The sequence below is a fragment of the Scatophagus argus genome, chromosome 17 (genome assembly GCF_020382885.2).
Source record: "Scatophagus argus isolate fScaArg1 chromosome 17, fScaArg1.pri, whole genome shotgun sequence".
In the NCBI taxonomy this organism is placed as follows: domain Eukaryota; kingdom Metazoa; phylum Chordata; class Actinopteri; family Scatophagidae; genus Scatophagus; species Scatophagus argus.
In genome coordinates this window covers 17,078,499-17,095,710 of record NC_058509.1, presented here as the reverse complement: position 1 = coordinate 17,095,710, position 17,212 = coordinate 17,078,499, and positions in this window count along the sequence as shown.

The window sequence follows — 17,212 nt, the reverse complement described above, 5'->3', positions numbered from 1 at the left end:
CACTCATCATATCTCTGCAATACTGCAGGAATAATTGCTTATAAATTACACCTACCTACTCGTGTGTATGAAGTGAGTTATGGCTCCATTAGTGTAATGTTTGTGTATAATGATGTCAACATAAGACTGGAAAGAAAATTAAGGAAGGACCAAAGCACACTTTCTGGCCTGTGATGATGATTGCCTGTAATTAAAACATCGGTTAGTTGTTAAAGATGAGAGTGGGCTTTGGCACTTGACTGCAGTTTAATTGTAAGTGACTGAAGAAAAAGAGGTTTCATATATGGTCAGTGCACTAAATACAGTGCTCCTACTTTGTACACAGTTAGTTTGCAAGGAGTCATCCCCACAAAAGCTGCTGACTGGACCCCAGGATAACATACCAGACACGTTGATTCAAACATACCTGGCAACAGCCGGGAACATTCGGCCTCTTCTGGTCCCAGCTGCACCTACTAGCAACAGATTAAACAAACCCTGGTGGAAACCTCGTTCATTCCACTGCCTGTGGGAACGATTATCTCGATGGCCCTTCAAACAGAGAGAAGTGCTGCTCTCGACTACATACCAGAGATTATTTTTGCTGGAGCTATTCAGTCAGATATTGAAAAGAAATGTCGGTGTCAATTGTATCTGTACACCATGTCACCATGCTTATCAATACTTAAAATCTGTTTTTGTTACGCAGTCTTCAAAACATTGTTTTATCGACCAAACTCTACACCTTGGACAATGTACATGCTAAATGTTATGTTCTGTATTCTTTTCAGGGTGGTTGTTATGGTTGAATGCCTTGCATTCTAGTGACTAGTAGGGCTTCACTTCTTGAATAACTCCATCTTAATAATTTTCCACCTTGTTCAGTTCTCACATTGCAGCCCCTGCTTCCTGCTCTACCATAGTCAAAGAGAGCTGCTTTATCCTGGGTCAGTTCTCAACACCGCTCTTTACAGACAAAGTATATATGTGTATAAGGACACAAAATAATTCCAGAATGATCATTATAATTCATTATCCATCAGGGTTTCAACATAAGGAGTGTCTCGCGATTGTGCAGTATGCCAGCTTTTTGTACTGACGGTCCCCTCCTCCTTCCATCAGCATCTGCCTCTTTCAGGCTCATATCAAGTAAGACCCACTTCTGCAACCAATCAACAGGAAAATGAAAACCATGACACCATGACAGTATGGTGGTCCTAAGCTCCTGAAACATACACCAATCAGCCACAACATTAAAACCATCAGACACACCTGAATACCATTAATCATCTTTACACTGCAATATTCTGAGGGGAAACCTCTCTTCTGGCAGTTATGTGGATGTTCTTTGACACACACCACAGACCAAAACATGAAAGACCTAAACATGTTTAATTGCCCTGAGTGATACAATACAACACATTTTCTTTGTAGCATCATTACTTTTCCCACATTATGACTTAAAAGCTCATAAGCACACCAATGTAGGAAGAATGAATTCCCATCTCAGGAAATGGGATCATCTGAGGAGCATGTGAATGTCAGACAGGGCTAAAAAATGAAAAGCACTGTGTTGCAATAAACTTCCTTTATTGTGCTTATGATTGGTGTGTGATCATGGAAAAATCTAAGAAACAAATCAGATTTGCTTGTAGCATGAATAAAAAAAAAAAAAAAACAGATCACACTTCATTCTAACCAGAGACTCTCAGGAGAGTGTGTTTCACTAGTCTGCCCTGAGTCAATGTATGTAGCTGCGAGAATGTACGGCACGGTGTTGTCTGCATACATGTTAAAAACCTGTTTTGTCCCTGCTGCTAAATCAGTGATGACCACATGCCTTCACCACCATCCTCCCGGCAGCCCAGCCCTTCCCCAGTGCAACAGCGCTTCTATATTTAGATCAAGGACCCAGAATACAGTAGCCAAGTAATCACCCCCATCCTGTGTGAGTGATGAACTGCTCTGAGCCTCCCTCCAAGGCTCTACAGGGGGCTGAGGAGTCTCCACCAAACAGCACTGTGGTCTGTATCACCTGACATGTTACAATATGACAGACCATCACTTCAGTGTCTGCAATCAGACATACACACACACACACACACTAACTGAGCTGAGAATGTAATAATCTTCAACATGCACATAGATGAGCATGTAAACACAGATAATATAATATTCTCTGTGATTTAATTCATATGCTTCTACAAGATATAGTCTGCATAATTAGGTGGAAGATCAAGCTTGATTGATAAATTGATGAATCTAATATTTTAATAAATTGTAATAACTTTTTTTTACCCAAAAAACATTCACTTTAATGACTTAATAACTACAATAATAACAAATAAAGCAGATATCTCACTGGAAAAAGAACAGTGGCAAGGGAATATAGAAAACACCGTATAGCCCTCTCCCCCTTTAAGATGACTCAAGATCTCAATCTACCCAAACTTGGTTTCCAAGGTAACAGTCCCCTCCTCTTTCTCTCCATCTCCATTCTGTTTTAATTAAAGTGTGAGAGATGCCAAAGGCCAGTCAGCCAGTCTCGTCGTTGCCTCCCTGACTCTGTCCTCGCATGTTTGCTTTGACTCACACAGACCCTTCCATCGCTCCATCCCCACCTCCGGTATGTATGTGTTGCCAGCATTCCCTTTGTTTACTTTTTACTCTTTACAAACTCTAAATTGGTCATTTTCAAACAGAAGCTGCCTTCATCAACCATATACAGAACACCTAAGGCTTGGATTTTAGCAGAATGCGGTTGATAACAAGCCAGTCATTCATGGCAAAGTCAGGAAACATCACCATTATGATGATGGCAATGGAGAAACAAAACTTTACCCCCCCTCCTCCTTTTACATTTGCTTTAACTTGATGTTGAATTATTTGCCCATCCAGCATTGACAAAGCAATAAAAAGGACAAATACTTGTCCTTCATTTTACATTTTGGAGTCTTGGAAATATAGGGACAGGATTATTTGGCTGTTGTATTTTTCTAATGATTAATTTATTGTTGAGTCTATAAAGTGAAGTTAGTTTTGAACACTCAAAAATCTAAAAGCCAAAAAGCATTTGATTTATAATGATATTAAATACAGAAAAGTAGCAAATACTCATGTTAGTAAAGGCATTTTGGTTGATAAAGATGTTTATATAGCATTAGCAATATAAATTAGCTATTTAGCATTCTCTGTGGGTGTGTCATGACCAACCCTTTTCTCAACACATATTGTCATTTGATAACGTGTTATATATATACAGTATGTATATAAAAAAAAATCCTGGTTTGTGCATTAGATTTCTGTCAGTTCAACCAATCCATTGTTCATTGAACTGATTTAGCACACACTTCTGTGTTGGCTGTTCCTTTAAAGGCTGTATATGTATGAAGCATTACTAGTACTTTTCTTCTGTCCCACTTACATCAGCAGCATTCACTTTATTCCATTTAGTCAATCTCATTCGACATATAATAAAAACAAAGCACAATTTAAAGAAAGAAAAGGCTTAATTGACACCCCGAGCATGAACATAAGCTGATTACGATGATCGCATGTTCGAAACAAATTGTGTTTTGCTTTCTAACAATGTGCTGTCCCCTCCCCCACATCCCTGGAGGTAAGATGGGAGGAATTAGATATCCGACCACTCATGTGTCACATCACATTCTTCACGCAAGCGAATTCCAGCTAATTAATGTGTAGAAAGAATAAATCAGAAACATTTGACCTCCTCCCGCTTAAAAATAAGTCCCACAATCCTTTGGGTTGTCAGAACTGCGCAATGGGATGTCCCGATTTCCAACACATAAATGTGTGCGCGTGTGTGATAATTACTGCAGTACAGAGGCTAATTGGGCCAGTGCATATTAATTCATTAAAATGTCTCCCTGCTGATATCCACTTCAAATCTGGGCCTCATCTGCTGGAAGGGTAGGTGTCCTTGCAGGTTCCTGAGAGAAATGCAAAGGATTTATTCTCAGGTAACATCCAGAGATAGAGATGTCTGTCAGAGCCACACATAGATATTCAAAGCTGTCTTCGGCTGTACTTCCTCTTTTTATACAGGCGTGCTTGACACAGAAATACCCTGAGCACGTCCTGTTTTCAAAAGGAACACCTCATCTTTATGACACCAACTTTTCTTCCTGCAGTTAAGATTTATTTTACGAACAGTGTCCGGATGATGAAAGCTTCATCAAGATATGTGTGTTCGTGTGTACACGCATGTCAGAGTAACAAAACAAAAGGCTGTTTGGGCCCATAGGGGCCATTGCAGGGGCCTGGATTGAGAATGGTTGCCATAGCAAACTGCTTAGTATTGACTTCTGGCAAAGACTAAGATCCTTTGGTTTTTGTCTGATCCCTATCCTGTGTGTGTGTGTGTGTGTGTGTGTGTGTGTGCGCGCACGTGCATGTGTGTGTATTTTTAAGCCGTTCATCTGAGAAAGCCTTTTATTACATGTTAAATGAACCAAATGAGCAGATAGCAATCAGCTAAAGGGCAAAATGAGCTTCTGCACAGCAACAGTGAATACAATAGAGGCAGGCTGTGACCTTAAGCCATGGTGTGTATGTCTGGTGTGTGTGTGTGTGTGTGTGTGTGTGCGTGCGTGCTCCCCCTACCTGAGGCCATATCATGCATATGAGAATATAGGACGCCATCAACAAATCCTCCATAGACTGAACAACCAATCAAACTGGAACATTATGAGTCACAATGCGTTTTGTCCATTCTTTCTTCGTGAAAATCTTTGTTATTCACTTGAAGAATACATAATTGAGGCTGTAGGCAAGAAGGCCATTTACAAGAATGGAGAAAGAGAGAGCAAGGGTTGGAAAAAAAAAAATCAAATTATAGTTAATCAATGGCCTCATTTGAAAAGGAAGTGTAAAGACACTGAAGAAATATAGATACATGAGAAAAGATCAAAAATGAAAGAGTGAAGAAGAAATGTGTGATGGAGTCGTGACAAAGAAGCTGGGGAAAATATCTGACCGAGTGGTTTATGACAGTGGGAGAGAGGAGTGATGATGAGGGGATGAGACAAACCAAGTTGGAGGGGGGGAGGAGGGCGAGGAAGGAGCACTGGGGGCCTCAGCAGGGGCAGGAGAGGGAGCTGAGCTCATGAGCTAAAAACAAAACCCCGCCTCACTGAAGAACTGCATTTATACGTCCACTGACATGATTATTAAGATAATCCACAGACATTGTTTAGAGCAGTTTCATTTAAGAACCATTTTCTTTCCATCTAACTACATCCTACTGATGCACAGAAAGAAATGTACAAATGAAATGGGGGTTTGCCCATTCATGCAGTGGAGCGTTTGTGGGGGCGGGCACAGGTGTCAGAAGGGGGAACCTGGCTTGCAGTGTCTGTTCCAGATCATACCAAAAGTGTTTGATAGGGTTGAGGTCAGGACTCTGACAAGTCAAGTTCTTCCTCACTGGACTCATCTAACCATGTCTTCGTGGACCTTGCTTTGTGCGCTGGGCCACAGTCATGCTGGGGTGGAGAGGGCCTTCCCTTGGCTGTGGTATTGTCCAAAATGTCTTGGTATGGTGAAGCATTAAGAATTCCTTTCATTGAAAGTAAGGAGCTTAGCCCAACCCTTGAAAAAAACAGCCCCATCCCTCACCTGAATTCAATAACAAAGAGGGTGTCTGCATACTTTTGTCTATATCATAAATTACACTGGAGAGAAGCCAGACATTTCTACCACTGATATCTCCAAAACTCACACCAAAACAGCCTAGATGGCTAGATAGCACCACAGGTAATATAAATAAAAAAAAAATTAAAAATATGCATTTATGATTTTAGAGTGCATAACAACAGTTGTAATGCAGGGGTGAGCACAACAAAATCCAGATAGAAAGAAGGGCAAAAGTAAAATTGTGAAGTGATAGATGCTGATTTTAAATAGAACTGATGACATAAAAGAAATTCTCAGTGATCAGATCAGCTCTAGGTCAAGCAAGCTCTCACTCTTTCCTCAGATTTTTTTCTTCACTCAGTGTGAAGCTGGCAGAGAAATCAATAATTAGACTCCAGCATCCAACTCAGCCCTCACATTCTCACTGACATATTCTAGGCAGCGTTCCTAACAGCGCGCCTCATTACCCTCCTAAAACTCATTGGGAAGAAACTGAAACTTTGAAGAGAGGTATCCAGAATTTAAGGGAGAGCCACAGTAATTAATTGATGTTGCAGTGAGCGCAGCCCAGAATATTCTCATCGTTAGTGGTGCCACTTGGGAATGCTCTCAGGCAACATGTGCATTACTGCCTATCTATAATTGATGTGTCACGTTCAACACACAGAACCCTGGCTGGGAAGACTTTGTAAAGGGATGTGCCACACATGCCAGATTGAGATAAAGCAGGCTCACACACACACACACACACACACACACACACACACACACACACATATGCGAGGGAGAAGAGAGGTACATGTCTCTAACTGTTTTTCTCCATTCATTACATTTGTTCCATAACGATTAATCTCAGCTTTATTCTCCGACGCCTTCATGCTAATCATAATCATAGCTCTTAGCCAAATCATTCAAATATTCTTTAGCAATTTTATATATGCAGATGCAATTGAAATATTACAACTTCATAGTAGTCATGAGCATTAGCTGGTACTGCTGACATGGTTGCATGTAAACACCAATGACTCAACTAACAGAATGGGTGGCAGTGTGGAACAGTCGCAGGACTGCACACCCATCGACTTTAGGGGCAGTCGCTGGTTTGATTCCCCGTCCCGGTGTCCATGGCTGAGGTACCCTTGAGCAAGGTACCTAACCCCCACTGCTCCCCGGGCGCTGCACGCGGTCGCCCACTGCCCCGGGTTTGCTGTGTGTGTGCACGTCACTTGTGTGGGTTAAATGCAGAGAACAAATTTCGTTGGAGTGAGTTCCCTCCAATGACAAAATATGTCACTTTAATGTTTAATCTTTATTGCTTGAATCATTGGTGTTTATGAGGTTTCTTGATTTCAAAACACAGTTTCAGGTGCACACTCTGTTGGAGTGACCAACATTTTCGAATTTTTCAGAAAGGCCTGAGATAAAGGAAGGATGGTTGAAATTGGGTAGCAACTTGAATGGCCGCAACAAAAATGACAATTTGTTACAAAAAACAATTTTGGTCTAATAGCTAATGCGCATACTCACGTCAACTGTGCGGGGATAGATTTTTTTTTTATATAGCTCACTCGTCTAAATCATATTAAGGATAAAGTTTTGGCATTATTAAGTCTGTGGGCTTTTTGTGTGAATTAAAATGTCTGTGGTGTGAACACAGGAATAGCCTATTTTGTTAGCCTTTTCGAGCTCTGTAGCTTTAATTCGGGTAGGCAAGTTTTAGTAACAAGTTTTTGGATTAGCTCGGAGTTAGGTAGAGTCAGAGAAAGCCAAGATGGCGCCTGCCAGAGGTGCCCACATTGAGTTTCACATGCAGCTCTTCAGAAACCTATGGGTGATGTTCCATCCACTATTTATTATACTTTCAATGAAATGTGAAATGTGATGGTTTTAATATCCGGCTCATAAATATTTCTATGAACATTCTTTCAATTTATACTGAAGTGGAGGCCAAATGCCTCAGTATGCGATTTTCTGTTTAGCAAATCTGCTTAGCAAATCCAGCAATAGTATCTTTGGCGCTTCTATATATACAGTTCATGAATTTCAAATAAAATGAGAATCACATAGTCTAGAACTTGAACTTTACACTTTCAGACACCTTTCCTTAATTTGCTGCTGACTGGCCCTGCTTTTCCTAAAGTGGAGAAGGTGTCTGAGGGAAAAGATTGTCTTTTGAAATGACCATGGCTCATCAAATATCTTTCTAAGCCGCACTAACAGATGTCTACCTCAGCTTGTAGATTAAACAATCAACCATGAACAGTGGAAGGATGAGACAAAGCTACATTAGCTTAGATAATGCAGTGTTAAGTAATATTCAAGACTAGGCTGTGTGTTCAATAACAGTTCAATGAAATAAATCCTCCAAAAATGTCCACAAAATCTATGTAGTTAGTTTTCTGAATGAAATATCACATATATGACATAACAATTTATATTATCAAATACAAACACTAGGTCCATATAGTGTCAGCACATACAAATCTGGTTAGTGCTATTCCAATTGTTTGACTTGTCTGACTGAGTCCTGTGATGTTTCAAAGTGTTTAGAGACTTTGAATATCATTTGTAGCTGTTGGTCTCAAACGTCTGGAGAGTGAGTCATCTCAGCCTGGCTCTGACCCCATAATTATGTCCTCGTCATCTTTGCGTGAACATTTGATTATTCCAAAAATAAAACTACAAGACCACATGCACATTCACCTTCAATTTCTTAGAACTTTTAAGCCCGGAAACTGTGAGTAAAGTCATCATTACTCTCTGAGCTGGTTGCCATTGTTAGCGCATACATATTTTGGCAGAGGCTTATGGATGAGGTCAATCGTTGCTGAGACAACAGCCAACCACATCAGCCGAACAGCATACACACTGTCTAAATGAGGAAAACTCATCAAGGGGATGTTTGTCGTGTACACACACATGTAAGTAATCCTTTCATCCTAATACCCTCATAAAATCATCCATGCTGACATCACTTAGGAGTCTAATGTGTGATCCACACTCCACAACAGTGCTAATGAGTTGCTATTTGTAAGAAACAACTGGGTGACCCATCCCTGACACTGTGCGACACTGTGCTACAAATCAATTATGCGAATGGACACTTAAAACAAGACCGCAATTACTTATTTTAGTATGCATTACAGGAATCGTTTATTAACTCTCTTTTGCAGGTGGCCATGTTTCCTTAGTCTTTTATCATTCTCATTCTGAGCCAGGGTTGCTTCATATGGGTACTGTTTTAATTCAGTTTGTAAAAGCATGAAATTAAGATAGAGAAAGGCAGGAAAACAGTAACAGGTAGATAACTGTGTCATGACAGGCTTATCTGTTTGTGTGCAGGAGTGTGTGTGTATTTACAGAGCTTGGTGTCCTCTCAAGGGTAGAAAGAGGATTATTATCAAGTTTACTGAGATTTAGGTTTAAGGTTCAGTGTACAAGCTTTACATATATATTTAGTGTGCGTGTGTGTGTGTCTAAAATACTGTGGTCAATATACTATACATAGTCTTAGACACCTCTTAATGGGGCTGTTTCTCAGGGGTTGGGCTCGGCCCCTTACTTCCAGTGAAGGGAAATCTTAATGCTTCAGCATACCAAGACATTTTGGACAATGCTATGCTTCCTACTTTGTGGCAACAGTTTGGTGAAGGTCCTTTTCTATTCCAGCATGACTGTGTCCCAGTGCACAAAGCAAAGTCCATAAAGACATGGTTGGATGAATTTGGTGTGGAAGAACTTGACTGGCCCACACAGAGCCCTGACCAAAACCCCATCCAGCACCTTTGAGATGAACTGGAATGGAGATTGTGAGCCAGGCCTTTTGGTCCAATATCAGTGCCTGACCTCACAAATGCTCTACTGCATGAATGGGTAAAAATTCCCACAGAAACACTCCAAAACCTTGTGGAAGGCCTTGGAAAAATCCAGAAGAGTGGAAGCTGTTATAGCTGCAAAGCTGTCTATGCATTTAGAATGCATTATTATCATTAAAGTCCCTGTTGGTGTAATGGTCAGGTGACCCAATTTTTGTCTGTTGTCTATGCAGTGTATCTCACAAACAGAGTAATAAAAATGTTTGTGTGTATGTGTCTGAACCTTGTAGAATTCAACTTGGCCAGCAGGCCTGCGGGACCTCCTGATGTCTGGTAGGAGGTACTGACACATTTGGACCCTCACAGCCAGACTCTGAAACAGTTTCTTCCCCCAAGCCATCAGACTCCTCAACTCTCAGGGACAGGACTGATGCAAATGTACACATTTTTATTATTTTTCCTATTTTTATACTCAATATGTGTACTTCTTTTGTGTAGCACGTTGTTTCTTTGCTCTATGTACTACACATACATGGTTGTAATGACAATAAAAAGCTCCTTGACCTTGACCAGAAAGGTGAGAACTCATCTGTATTCATTTTTTCTTGAACCATCAACCCTAAAATCCAAGAACGTACCAGGGTTAAGGTTAAATGATTCAAAAATAACTAAATGAATGAACAGCCCTCCATTCATTTTAATGAAAGATAAGACAAAATTTGTGTGTGTGTGTGTTTGTGCTCATGGATTACACAAAGCTTTCATCATGCTTTTTCTTATTTCCATTACAGTTCAGATGGCAGGTATATGGATTGCGGGAGCTCACTCTCACCCAAGAAGCAGCACTAGAGTAATCAACCCATAAGTTCAAATTGATTTTCGGCAGAAAAAAAGTTCTACTGCCACTGTCATCAAAAAATAATCTCTCCTCTATAAAGCACAAATAGTGAGTGCTGTCTTTGTGTTGTGTGTACAGCAGAGGTGAGAATAGCTGTTAGGCCGGCAGGATCACTGCTGACCTTGTGAGCCTCTCTGAACAGCCATTCGCAACACAACACCAACATTCAGTATGTCGGCATTTGAGAAATTTCCAGAAAATGTTAACCTGCACACAGGTCACATCTTCAGATCTGAGCTTAAGTATATATATATAAAAATGTAAATAATTTGTCATTGCCTGTCCATTGTGGACATTTTGTTAGGCCTAGGAACAAAATAAATTTGGTTTGGGATATGAAGAGTTTGCAGAGTGGGTTTAACAAACTACTTTGTAAACATGGTTGAAAGAGAAGAGAGTCCTTCAGGTGCCTTTTGGCAAACTCCAGGCAGGCTTTCATATGCATTTTACTGAGAAGTGGCTTCTGTCTGACCACTCTACCATACAAGAAGGTCCTCCCCTCTCTACAGAGCAACACTGGAGCTCTGTCAGAGTGACCACTGGGTTGTTGGTCACCTCCCTGACTAAAGCCCTTCTACCCCGATCACTCAGTTTAGTTGGGCAGCCAGCTGTAGGAAGAGTCCTGGTGTTTTCAGACTTCTTCCACTTACAGATTATGGAGGCCACTGTGCTCTTTGGGACCTTTAATGCATCAGAAATCTTTCTGTACCCTCCCCCAGATCTGTGCCTCAACACAATCCTGTCTCAGAGGTCTACAGACAATACGTTTCACTTCATGGCTTGGTTTGTGCTCTGACACGCGCTGCCAACTGTGAGTGCTTATATAGACTGGTGTGTGCCTTTCCAAATCAAGCCCAATCAACTGAATTTACCACAGGTGGACTCAGCTCAAGGTGCAGAAACCTCTGAAGGATAATCAGTGGAAACAGGATGCACCTGAGCTCAGTTCTGAGTGTCATGGCAAAGTGTGTGAATACTTTTTGTTTTTCATTTTTAATACATTTGCAAAGATTCAAGCAAACTTGTTTCACTTTGTCATTATGCAGAATTTTGTGTAGAATTTTAAGGGAGAAATTTAATTTAATCCATTTTGGAATGAGACTGTAACATCACAAAATGTGGAAAAAGCAAGATTCATCCTTTCCGGATGCTCTGTACTACTTCTACTTCTGCTCCTGAAATGCACGAGTCAGCATTAACATTGCATCGAATGCTGTCCTTTGTCTTGTGGAGAACAGTTAGCAGCATGCACCTGATTATGTTTTGAGTTATTTTTAAGGTTTGATGGTGTTGCATGGCACTGGGCAAATTGAGAATTATCCTCTCTGTGTGAAGGGGTTTTTATCAATCCACAAAAGAACACATGGTGTGATTTCTATACATAATAATGTCTAAGGATGATCTACCTCAGCACTTAAATCATGTCTATGCTGCGTTAATGTGTGTGTGTGTGTGTGTGCATGCAAAGTAATATAATAGCTCCAGGGGAAAAAAAAAGGCCTAAACCATGAAATCAAAATTGTTAATTGCCATCAGACATAAAATTTGACAACATCAATTTGTCTTCTGTCACTTCCTGTTGGTTTCCATGGTGCACTGATGTCCCGGGTCTGGCTACAAAATGGCCGTTGGGCTGTAACATGCTAATGGGGTGACAATCCAATATTTTCAGGATTCATAGCGGAGGCCTCTGGAGGTCGTAGCTCGTTAACTTGGATTGTGAACATCACACCCCGGTGTGTCTGAAATGACTGAATATGACAACTACACAGGGCAAGCACATAAAAAAATCACACTCAAACATACACACAAGGAGTGGTATATCGGAGGAGCCTTCATATCTTAATTCTCCTCATCAACGGGCTTTTGTGGGCTTCTGTAACCACCATTTGCTATAGAACCAACTAATTGTTTACCACAACCTGGCTTTTATTCTTGAAGTTGGTTCCATAGTTAGCAGTGTATTTTGACCAGTCAGTTGTCCCTCAACCCCTAAACTGTTCTCCAACACTGATTTCTGTTCTGTCACGGAGTTCTGTTTGGCAGCATTTCACAGTCAGTACAGATCCAAACAAGAATGGAGACTGTGCAAAGGCAAATTCAGCAGAGGCAAAGATAATAAACATCTATCAGTTTCTGCAATGCAATCATATGCATTTTAGACATCCTGGTATTCATCCAAACCCCCTGCAAATATCACAACACAGCCATGTCCAGTCACTCTTCTCTTCCTGTCACCTGTCTTCTTTGCTTTTAATGCAAAAACAAAAACAGGATTGTTATGCTGATTTCTAATTTTATCGATGAACAGGTATAAATAGTTTTGCAGTCTCAACAAATACAGATACTCATACAATTATTGGGCTCTCTGCACATCCTTACTGTCCGCTCTAACCTCTTCCTAATTATGAAAAAAATAGAATATTCTGTTTTGTAATAAAGTGGTGAAGTTTTCTTCAGCATTTTGTTTTCAACTACGTGTTTATGTGTTCAACTTGGCAGTGTGTGGTAGTATACAGGCTTGGACAATTTAATAAATAGTTGCTACATTTACAGCCTGACTTACAAGCAGTCTTATTAGCTCAGTGATACAGAGCATCCGGAAAGTATTCACACCGCTTCGCTTTTTCCACATTTTGTTAGGTTACAGTCTCATTCCAAAATAGATTTAATTAATTTTCTCCCTCAAAATTCTACACAAAATTCCTCATAATAGCAACGTGAAACAAGTTTGCTTGAATGTTTTGAAAATGTATTAAAAATGAAAAACAAAAAATGTAACATGTAGATAAGTATTCACACACTTTGACACACACATGAATTGAGCTCAGGTGCATCCTGTTTCCACTAATCATCCTTCAGAGGTTTCTGCAACTTGAGTTGAGTCCACCCATGAAGTCAAACGTATTGTCTGTAGATCTCTGAGACAGGATTATGTTGAGGTACAGATCTGGGAAAGGGTACAGAAAGATTTCTGATGCATTAAAGGTCCCAAAGAGCACAGTGGCCTCCATAATCTGTAAGTGAAAGAAGTCTGAAAACACCAGGACTCTTCCTACAGCTGGCTGCCCAACTAAACAACCTGCTCCAGAGTGCACTGGGGGAAACTGCCCAAAAATAAGTGTGCCAAGCTTATAGGATCAATAAGTGTGCCAAGCTTATAGGATCAATAAGTGTGCCAAGCTTATAGGATCATATAAGCTTGGCACACTTATTTTTGGGCAGTTTCCCCCAGTGCACTCTGGAGCAGACTGTAATTGCTTCCAAAAGGGCTTCAACAAAGTGTTGATCACAGGGTGTGAATACTTATGTACATGTTATATTTTTGTTTTGTTTTTTTTAATACATTTGCAAAAAAAATAAAATAAAAAAAAAATAAAAATTCAAGCAAACTTGTTTCACTTTGTCAAAATAAATTTAATCCATTTTGGAATGAGACTGTAACATCACAAAATGTGCAAAAAGCGTAGTGGTGTGAATACTTTCCGGATGCACTGTACAGTAAATATGTGATGTACTTAGGATTTCAGTGATGTAGTAGTCCAAGGGCCCATTAATGGCAAACAATGTCGTAGAATGTCCCTAGACATGCTTAGTCATCATCAATGGGAATTTAGATATTGATCCTAATTCTGCAGTCTATTAAACCAGGTCTGCAGCTGAGGCACAAATCATTTCAATATAATGATTTTGAACTCACCAGTTTTCCCATTAAGTCTTCTAATCTCTGCTAAGGATGAAATATAAGATTTCAGTTTGTCTCAGCAAATTCCCTTTCATCTGGGGGTCATGAAGAATCAACTTGCTACTTCCTATACTTTCATTTTGCTGATGCAGGTTATACTGCACACAAGAGATATTTGTTTTGTGTTGGTGAACCTGTGTCATATTGAATGTCCATCAGCACTGGAAGCTTTGCATCCAAGAACTTCTTTTTTTCTGTCAAAGAAAAATGCCCATCAAGAACTTTGAAGCTCATGTGCTGCTTCAAATACGGTTATCCTTTTCTGGAAAATTATAAGAATATGCACTGTAGTATTTCTGTTTCTTTCTTTCTTTTGTCCCACAAGTGGGTGGAGTTCAAATTTCAGGTCAACTTTTAACACTTTATTGTAAAGGGTATGCAACGTAAAGAAGGGTGAGATTCTGGGCAAGTCAAACAGAACATGTTTTGTTTGTACTATGATTTGGAGATGAAAAATAAAGTCAAGACTTGTACTGTAGGTTTTCTGCTCTCCTTCAGCTCCAGATGAGTCATTCCCCTTGCACTCAACTCATAAATATTACAAAACCCTCCCTCCTCATGCCAACAGGCTGGGCCGCATTACTAATTTAACTTTTATTTTTCTGCTTTCCCTTCCCGCTCACCTCTGTCTGGTGAGACGAGCCAACGAGGTTGGAAGGAGCATAGTGATCAGCTGATGTTCAAGGCAAGCCGTAGGTAATCTAAATCTTACTGTCAAACCCTTGATACAATCACACCGCCTGTTAAGAAAGGGGAGTTCACCTGTGTGACAGCCATATGGGATATCTTTAGCAGGGTGTAGCTGAACACAGTTCAGTTACATGTTCTTTGATTTATTTTGCAGAAAAACAGAAATTAATTACAGAAAATTTAACATTTATTAGCAGATGCATTTTTGTGCTTGATGGCCACGTATTATCTTGTTAATTGGCATCCCCAGTACTGTGGGAGTTACCACTCGAACAACCACAAAGGTCACTCTCTGCTTCACCCAATTGGTCTCCTTGGGTTTTGACAGTTACGGTGTTATTGGACATTGATCCTTCATTATTCATCCTTGGTTTGCCGGGAGGTCAGGCATCGGGCTGGGCTTGTTTTCCAAGGCTGCTCCTTGACAAGATGAAGACTGTCTGCACTCAAAGACAAATGATGCAATATTAATATTTATCACTGGTTTCTATTGACTGCATTGCTCACAGGATTTTTATTTTCTTTTGTATTGACAAGCCAGCAAATGCAATACTTTTGACTTCATGAGTTTGTGCGCTTGTAGCAATTTGGTATGTGTGTGTGTGTGTGTGTGTATGTTATGTAACTACTGTGTAGCCTTGGTGTTTTCCCCACTAGATGCTTTGAACTAGCCCTGGGCATTTAGCCAAGTCTAATCCTCTCCTACAACTTGGTGGCGCTGTTCTAGCTCGCTAGTGAACAACAGCTGTATCGGGTGCTTCCCATCACATCACAGTTCTCCACTATAAATTATAAATGGATACTATGGTGTGTATAGTCTACGGGTATCTACTCTAGTTCTACTAAGGTTCTGTCTTTGGATGCCATGAAAGCACTGGACAGAGTGGAGTGAGTGTTTCTGTTCAATACTCTGGACTCATACAGTGTTGATCCTTTTTCACTTATATATTATTATCCATATTGGTTGCATCATAACTTTATATTCAGGGCAATATCAGAAATGGTAAAGCATCCCAGCAGTTTTCCTGTAAATAGTCCAGGCAGTTATATAGGGATGCCCTTTTTTCCCACTGATATTTGTCGTAGCGCTTAATATTCCTGCCATTGTTATCAGAGAGGATGCCAGTGATATGAAGGTCCTTTAATTAAAAAGTAGAAGTAAAAGTAAAATTAGAAATACCATGATACATGATAAACAGCTCCATTACAATTGTATTTAAACCAATATTATGTTCATATTTTACCTTAAAATAATTAATTCCACTCATTTTTATGTCACACTCTCTCTGTCATTCTTTGCCCTAAGTGCTTGTTCTTTGACTACATAACTGCGGTGTGCAAGTGGGCTGCCAACTGTGTCAATGAAACTGGATCATATTTTCTGGACAAATTTTTTTCTGGTTTTCTCTTTGATGTTCTCGTCTGCTGTTTCAACCTTATGGACATTCCTGATGGACAGAGGGCTTTACTTGTATATAAAGTTACTTCTAACTGTAGCTGCTGTGAGCCAATTAGCTCAGTTAGCTGTGCAGTAAGCTGACTTTTCCAATACCAGACTAGGAGCTCGGAACAATCAGAGAATGCCAGAATTGGCATCTCAGCTCCTGCAGCCCACTCACCCATAGGTGCCCATTTGTGCCTATTCCGGGCAACAGAAAAGGGCTCAGCAGCTTTTAATGGCTATCGTGACCGATGAAATGAAGAAAAGATGTTGACAGAGGATGCTAAATAAAAAAAGAGAGAGACCGATCAAGAAGCTGGACAAGCGTAAATCCCAGGTAGGCTTTTAATTGGTTTTAATAAGATGACTGCAAGACAGACACTTAGGTGGATATTGTTGAACTAGTAGGTAATATTAGCAGGCTTGCTTGGTGTTGTGTTGCACTCGCTCAATGTTTGGCTGTGTCAGCCATGCCTATTCACTAGTTTTTGACCATAACTAATGTAAATGCATGTGTACAGTGGAGCATGTGAATTACAAATCCAAACTGTGGGAGAGCCAAATGCAAAGAACACTAATTACATACAGTACATAATGTTGCTTTAAGTACACATTATGGAGAATGATCCCATTTAGTTTAATATATTATCATATTATTATTATTATTATGAAGCTTTTTTACTCCTTTAAATAATGTAGGGTTATATAATATTATGATCCATGAAAGGGTGCCATGCAGATAAAGTCTACCACTGGAGGGTAGGCAAGATACAAAAGACTCTACAGGTTAAACAAGCTGAATATCCGGTTGTATCACAGGCCATTCTCCATGTAAACATTCTGAAGACACTAATATCCAGTAAGGCTAAACCATACATGCACTTAACTGCACTGTTTATGTATTTTCTCATATTTATGTAGTCCTCCACATTAAAAATTCATAACTAGAGAAACTGGAAAGAGAAAAGCTAGGCCAAGTGTTGTCA